Here is an 8,920-nt window from a genome sequence, read left to right as displayed (position 1 = left end):
CCACTGCTGCCCCGCTCCACAGGTATCTTTGGTCACAGGTTTGTACTCAGGACATGCGCACTGGCTCGGTGAGCAAGTGCAGTGCGGTGTTCCTGACACTATTAATATCAGCCCACAGCTGTCTGCCTAACCTTTGCTGGTTCGATTTTATAGGGTGACCCCTGTAAACTAGCCAGTAAAGGCTAAGCAAACATCTGTGAGCTGATATTAATAGCCTGGGAACCTTTATAGCTATTTGCTCCTTCCCAGAATATTAACACCAGCCTTCAGCCGTCGGTTTTCACTCTGCTGGTTATGAAAATTACGTGGGAGCCCACGCAATTTTTTTGAAAAATAAACATATTGCATTTCATGCAAACTTCATGTGTGTGTGTGTGTGTGTGTGTATATATATATATAATGTATGTCTTTAACTCTTTATGTACCATTTTATTTATGTACCATTTTATTAATGAGGCTATCTGGCTGACACATGCATATATATATTTATATATATGTATGTATGTATATATATATATATATATATATATATACACTCACTGGCCACTTTATTAGGTACACCTGTCCAACTGTGTGTTAAGACTTAATTTCTAATCAGCCAATCACATGGCGGCAACTCAGTGCATTTAGGCATGTAGACATGGTCAAGACAATCTCCTGCAGTTCAAACCGAGCATCAGTATGGGGAAGAAAGGTGATTTGAGTGCCTTTGAACGTGGCATGATTGTTGGTGCCAGAAGGGCTGGTCTGAGTATTTCAGAAACTGCTGATCTACTGGGATTTTCACGCACAACCATCTCTAGGGTTTACAGAGAATGGTCCGAAAAAGAAAAAAAATCCAGTGAGCGGCAGTTCTGTGGCCGGAAATGCCTTGTTGATGCCAGAGGTCAGAGCAGAATGGGCAGACTGGTTCGAGCTGATAGAAAGGCAACAGTGACTCAAATTGCCACCCGTTACAACCAAGGTAGGCAGAAGAGCATCTCTGAACGCACAGTGCGTCGAACTTTGAGGCAGATGGGCTACAGCAGCAGAAGACCATACCGGGTACCACTCCTCTCAGCTAAGAACAGGAAACTGAGGCTACAATTTGCACAAGCTCATCGAAATTGGACAGTAGAAGATTGGAAAAACGTTGCCTGGTCTGATGAGTCTCGATTTCTGCTGCGACATTCGGATGGTAGGGTCAGAATTTGGCGTAAACAACATGAAAGCATGGATCCATCCTGCCTTGTATCAACGGTTCAGACTGGTGGTGGTGGTGTCATGGTGTGGGGAATTTTTTCTTGGCACTCTTTGGGCCCCTTGGTACCAATTGAGCATCGTTGCAACGCCACAGCCTACCTGAGTATTGTTGCTGACCATGTCCATCCCTTTATGACCACAATGTACCCAACATCTGATGGCTACTTTCAGCAGGATAATGCGCCATGTCATAAAGCTCGAATCATCTCAGATTGGTTTCTTGAACATGACAATGAGTTCACTGTACTCAAATGGCCTCCTCAGTCACCAGATCTCAATCCAATAGAGCATCTTTGGGATGTGGTGGAACGGGAGATTCGCATCAGGGATGTGCAGCCGACAAATCTGCGCCAACTGTGTGATGCCATCATGTCAATATGGTCCAAAATCTCTGAGGAATGCTTCCAGCACCTTGTTGAATCTCTGCCACGAAGAATTGAGGCAGTTCTGAAGGCAAAAGGGGGTCCAACCCGTTACTAGCATGGTGTACCTAATAAAGTGGCCAGTGAGTGTATATATATATAATATTCACTTATATTTGTTTTGTGTGTGTAAACATTATATTTGAACATGGTATGTGATGATATTATGGTCTTTAATGGAGAATATAAAAAAAGAGGACGGACAAGGAAATGACATCACAATTCTTTTTTTTATTTTTTTATTAAATAATATATCTTTATTCAGCTTGCAAATCCGCAGAGAAAACAAAATGAAAATCCGCATCAAATCCGCATCAAAACCGCACGGATTTTCAACTGCGTTTTCTGTCAAAAGAGACAGAATCCATGCAGAATTTTACAAAGGCAAAACCGCACCATGCGCACATACCTTTACCTCTTTGGGTCTTTGAAAACGCAAAATGGTAATAAGATGGCTCAAAAGAAACTATGAGCAGAAAGTAGTCAATGCATAGAAATGCGTAGATTCAGTATTTTCTGCTTTGGGTAGCTTATTTTCTGGTTCGAAAACTACCTGAAAAGAGTGTGTGCATCCCCTACGCCGAGTGACCTATAAAGGAATAGATGAATGTCCCCAGTGCTAAATAAAATAAGGAGACAGCATACCACTCAGCACAGTTCCTCTGTCATCTTTATCTTACATGCGCGAAGCACTCACATTTTGGCCAAATCAGAAGAAAAAAATGTGAGTGTGACACCCCTGGCATATGTTCATGTTGATACAAACCCTCCATGCGTTTAACTCTCCATCAGAACAACTGATGTGATAGGCACAGCTCTTTTAATTTAATTCCTCACGGGATTGTCAATAAGCCCCCCACTCCCCAATACTTTCCTGACTCTTGATGTTTTGTGAAACCTGATATCACAGTTGTACTGCAGAGACTCAGTATAGCAGATATAAGGGTATGTTTCCACGGTCAGTAAGCTGTGTGGATTGGACGCTGTGTACAGCCGCAGCGTCCAGATGATACAGCATAGTGGAGGGGATTTTATGAAATCCCATCTCCACTATGCGTACAAAGGCGTAGGTGGCAGACCTGCGTAACGGGACATCTGGCGCGTCTTTATAGACCACAGCATGTTTATTTATCTTGCAGAGATGCACAGTCTCTGCAAGATAAATATCACCGTCCAATGTATAGGATGCGGTGATTCCGCATGTGGTTCAATGAACACATGTGGAATCACCACACGTACAAAAGCCGGCAGCGCTTTGGGCGGAGCTGTGTCCAAAGCGCTGCTAATACCAACCATGGAAACGTACCCTAACTGTGCTGGCTTCTCAGACACATTGTTCCCAAATGTTCTGCCTTCTTCCACATATGACGCTGTGTGGATTCGAGCATACGGCTTAGCCTTTCATCCACTCCCAGAAACAAGACTGTATGGGTGCTTAAGTCTATTATTTATTGGGATGATATGGACAACAATGGGAGATGATAACAGATGGTATAGTAGAACAGTAGTAGATGATATCAGAGGTTGTTGAACACAGATATGGATGATTTAGTAGATTGTTGTACAAAATGTGGATGATTCAGGTAAAAATTACAAGAGACAGATAATACAGCATGTCAGTACTGGTAGACAGTATACAATACACAAATACTGGCAGGTAACAGCAATGCAGGGTATTAACACAACAGTAGCAATGATACAGGATGCTATTATCATGCATTATATAAGAGCTGGGCAATATAACATGCACAACAGCAGGGAGAAAGAAGTCTAAAACACCTAATGGTTGCAAGCTTTCACTGACTGAACAGAGGATGCTTAACTAGAGGATGCTTATAACAAACACGCAGTGAAATAACATCACAGGAGCTGAGCATGCATTGCAAACATCATGGGGGGCTGCAATATGGCTGCTAACACAGATGCATAACTCATAATAGCATTAACCTTACCAGAATCCGCTTGTTATAGCAATGGTTTTGGAAAGAGTTGAGCTGAGCAGGTGTGCGCTACTCAGGAGGCGGCTGGAGAATGGTAACATGTTGTTGACCATGGTAGAACGAAAGGGCGGTTCTGAACAATTAACCATTTGGGGAACAGAAAATTCCAAACACATGAATAAAGGAGAAGGGCAACTTATGACACCTAATGGACATAGCTGTAACAGCACTTAAAAATATCTAGCTGCAAAGAATGGGCAGGACACTCCCTGCTTGGCATCAACGGATGCTACAATTTGGCTCTTTTGGGGATAATAACAATACAAGTTCAGTAACTGGCCTGAGGAACAGTTTATTCTCCCCAAGTTTGCTCATTTTGACCTCTACCTTGCACACTTTCCCGTCCTTGCTGGAAAGAGTGTTATTATTGGGTCACCGAGGAGGAAGGCAAGACCAAGCTAAGCCACAGGAAACCAGAGAGGTTGGTAACTAAGCTGATTGCAGACCCCTGATCCAATCCACACAACTTGCAGTAACCGTGGATCGTACCTCCGATGATCCTAGATACCTCGACACAGCCGGAGAACTAAATAAGCCTAAAGCAAGAAAGGGGAAATCTAAACTGCCCCAGAGCAGACCCCAAAGGAATAGACAGCCCCCAAACATATATTGTCAGTGAGACAAGATGAAAACACAAACGCAGGTAGGAAAATAGACTGAGCAAACGATGGGGCCCACACTAACTAGACAGGACAGGAAAGTAAAGACTCTGTCTGCAAAAAACCCTGCAAAAAATGCCCAGCACGTCTGATAGAAAAATACTGAAGTCACTAGACTTCGCCCACTATATCAGCACTCTGGTATATTCTGAAAGTGGAGCAAAAAGAGGCCAATCTAATAAGGGACAAAAACAAACTGGCACAAGCAGTAACATAAGGATGGAAATTCAGCACAGCCCCAGCCGGAGCTGGCTGACCACATAATACTGAAATAGACAAAACCAGATCAAATGTGAACAATAGCAAAAGAACACTTAGCTGTGCATGCAGGGACTGAGCTGGAAACTAAGACCTCAGGAGGCAGGAAAAAATTACCAGCAGGGATAGAGGGAGTCAGCTGTCTTAAATCCAGTCAGAAACTCCAGATCTCCAGTCATCCTCCTCATTATCAGGTGGCAGGCCTCTGTTAATTAGATCTTCTCCATTACTTCCAATAACCACCAGAGGGAGCTCGGAAAGAGAACTCGCGACCCCTCTGTCAATACAACCAGCTCCACTACCTTCACTAGTAACCAGACGTAGGCCAGAAAGCGAATTCACAACAGGAGACCCTCATTTGCCCCTCCTCTCTCCCATGTTCTGGGCCCATACATCTTATGTGGTACCCGGACGGTGTACCCGTTTAGTAATGTCTGTATTTCTTATGCCTTGTATATTAATGTATTGCCCTTTTATCCGTATGTTATGACTTGTGTTAACTTGTAATGTAATGCATGTGCTGTGTTAGCAATGTTTGATAATGTTCACTATGGTATTTTCCTGTATGTTAGAGACAGGGACAGAAGGGGATAACCCAGGGGATTGGGGTTAACAGCCCCAAAAAGGATCAGGAAGTTCCTGCTCCTCAGTTGGAGCTGAGGCAGTCTTGCCTACATCAGGACGTGCTCCCTTGTGGGGAGCTGACCAAACCCCAGGAGAGGCAAAGACTGCTGCCCCGGACCCATGGGCAGAGAAACAGGCATCGGGACTGAATAGTGCCCCACCCAGGGCTGCCATCAGGGCATTACTGCCCTGACTGGTGTATGGGGCCTGATGAACAGAGGGGCCTTCATTGGGCACCATCTCTTCTGCTCACCGGGCCCTAGCGGCAGCATTCTGCCGCTGCAGTAACTGAACCGCGGTCAACTAAGGAGAAGGCTTTTTTTTTTCATTTTCATTGAAAGCGGGAAGCCACAATATGCTTTGACGGCAGGATGGAAACATGGTGCAGGATGGAGATAGAAGGGGGGCAGGATGGAGGGAGATGGGACAGGATCATGGGGCAGGATGGAGATAGATGGGGTAGGAGCATGGGGCAGGATGGAGACAGATGGGGCAGGATCATGGGGCAGGATGGAGAAAGATGGGTCAGGAGCATGGGGCAGGATGGAGACAGATGGGGCAAGATCATGGGGCAGGATGGAGACAGATGGGTAGGATCATGGGGCAGGATGGAGACAGAGGGAGCAGGATCATGGGGCAGGATGGAGACACATGGTGCAGTATTATGGGGCAGGATGAAGTCACATGGTGCAGGATCATGGGCATAATGGATACAATGGAGACAGATGGGGCAGAGTCATGGGACAGATGGGGCAGGATCACAAGATCAGATGGTGCAGGATAAGACATCACATGGGGCAGAATGGATACTCATGAGGGCAGGATGGGAGAACATATGGGACCAGGATGGAGAACATATGGCTGGAGCCAGGAAAGAGACACACGGGGGCCAGGATGGGAGATATTATTACCATAAGGGCTATTTAAGGGATATTATTACTGCACTGATGTATTTATTCTATTTTTTGAGGATACTGTTTTAAAAGGGGGAGGCGGTCCTGTTACTGTGCAGAGCGACACTACGTCGCCTTTTTTTCTTCATCTGGTGTAGTTTAGAAGTTGGGAAAAATTAAGTAATGTGTTCTGCAAGCAGTGCTCTAGATAACTGTGTTATTTCCTGCAGAGACAAGCCCTGGATGGAAGAAGTGATGGCGGTATGTGTTGGATGAAGATGAAAGACTTCACCTAGAGACATCACTGGTGAGTCAGTGTGTTACCTGTACACTGACACTATACACTGTATACTATATACAGCGGTCCTGTGTATAATGTCACCAGTGATCGCTGTATTACCTTTACATTGACACTTATACAGAGCTACTGTGTATAATGTCATTGATTACAGTTTAACCTGTGCAATATATACAGCGCTCGTGTGTATCAAGTCACTGTTGATCACTGCATTGCCTGTACACTGATACTGTATACAGAGCTCCTGTGTATAATGTCACCGGTAATCACTGTATTACCTGTACACAGACACTGCATATTAAGTACAGATCTCCTGTGTATAATTGCACTTATGGTGATATTAGTATTGTGTTTATTAATGATCAGTGTTGCAGTATTCAGTCACTATGTGGTGGTAATATGTTGTCCGGCCATGGTGTGGCGGTATTTCTTCCTTGTATGTGCTATTATTTGGTCACTATGTGGTGGTCATATGTGGTCTGGTCATGGTTTGGTGATATTTGTATGTGGTATTATTGGTCACCATGTGGTAATATGTGATCTGGACATGGTGTGGCAGTATTTGTTCCTTGTATGTGATATTATAGGTCTCTATGTGGTGATAATATGGTGTCTGGTCATGGTGCGGTGGGGTGGTATTTGTCCCTTCTATGTGATATTATTGGTAATTTTAAAGATTGAAAAATGAAAATATACCTAAATTGTATAGGATATTTTAACAAATAATTAATAGGATAGAGTAGAGCTTGGCCAAAAGAGTCTACCTTGTCGAGGTGGCAGCTTAAAAAACCTTTTGGCCAAAACAAAAACTGCTGGCTATATGTGTGATCTGGTGATGGGAACTGTTAATGTATGATTGGTGAGAAGTGTAGTTTTTCCAAGAGAGAGGGGTGGAGCCTGGGCGGAGTCTCAAGGGGGTCCCAAAAATGTTGCCGGTATGGGGCCGCAAATTCCTAGTGGCTTCCCTGGTGCCAACGAAGACTATAAGCGTCCAGGAAATGGCTAAAGGACTGTGACTGTCACCGCTGCTGTCTTTGCTGCCGCTGTTGCCGCTGATTCAGCAGCAGAAGAACTTAGGGAAAGAGCAGGAAGGTTGATTGATTTAATGCAATTACGTTTTTCTTCCTTTTACTTATTACTACCTCCTCTACGCATTCAATAAAAAGTTATCCCTGTTAGATTTTAACTGAGTCCCTGGATCCCGTTTGCCTGTGCTGCAGCGACTGAAGAGAAGAGGTAATTCAGCTCGATTATATCTGTCCTGGCCATTTCTTGTGCAAGGGGCCGGGGTGCTCGCTGACTGGTTGCTCAGTGGACTCTGTTCGTGGACTGTAGCTTAAGTGACTCGGCCATAACTACCGGCCCGTGCCACCTTGTTACATACCCATAGCTGTGCACCCATAGCCTATCGTTCTACAAATTAATAAACCCAGATAGATAGAACCACTCTCCATTGGGAATGATGTCTTGCAGTGGGTCCAAATGTCTATCTATGTTCACATCCATACACCTCATGTTTCTATCTATCCTCTTCTATAATCTTGTATAACTGACTCTCGGTATGTCTTCAGGTGAAGTGATTTCATTACATATCCACATGTTGTTCAGCCGATGTGTACCTATAACTAATTTTTGAGACAATGCTCTTGGGCTTCTAGATGTCTGAACCAACATGGATGTCCAAACATGGTTGCCTGGGTTTTTTCAAGCTTTGGATACGGTCTTATTCCACTTCTGCCCAAAACAATGTACACTACTAATGGTTGAACTGGGAATGTCTGAAAGTTGATCCACAAAACACTCCTGTGTTTCTATAAATGCGTCTTTGTGTGCATGAACCTCTAATATAGCCCGTTCAGCTGGTATTTTCTGAAAAAGGCATGTCAAAAGATAAAACAAACCCTTGAAATATAATGTAAAAGTGTTAGTCATTTACACTGTAGGCATGACAATTGTAATTATAAATCCATGAACAATATAGTATTTTTTTGTATTATTTGTAGCACTGAGAACAAAATTTGTATATTAACTATTGTCTGTAGTGTCTTATATTATACGTAAAGATAAAATAAACAGCATGAGGAACAAATTATAGACAGACAATACTCAGAATGTGAGAGAGGAAAATGGTGGGAAGAAGGAAAAACTGATAAAGGGCACGTCTGTGTGGAATCAAGAAAGGGTTATGTAAGTGGAAAGAAAAGTGGAAATAATCATGGATTCTGTAAAGTACTGTAAGATAAGATGCATGGATAAGATAAAAAAAAACTTTCATCTTGAATATCAGAACAAATCCACTGTGAATTATAAATTAACATGTTATCCTTTTTTTTTCTGATTACGTGACCTAGACGGTGGCGCAGTAATTGAACCGCATGATAAAGGGGAACTGTCCAGCGCCACATATACTTTGCTTGCACATTGATTTTGTTTCTACAGTAACTAACAGTTTATAGTTATATGGCAGATATAGTGCATGGAAGATAATGGTAAAGTCATATATAGATCTCTGAACAAATATCAT

The sequence above is a fragment of the Dendrobates tinctorius genome, unplaced genomic scaffold, assembly GCF_039654945.1.
Source record: "Dendrobates tinctorius isolate UK_male_01 unplaced genomic scaffold, ASM3965494v1 ptg000031l, whole genome shotgun sequence".
Lineage (NCBI taxonomy): Eukaryota > Metazoa > Chordata > Amphibia > Anura > Dendrobatidae > Dendrobates > Dendrobates tinctorius.
Note: the sequence above shows the minus strand (reverse complement) of the source record.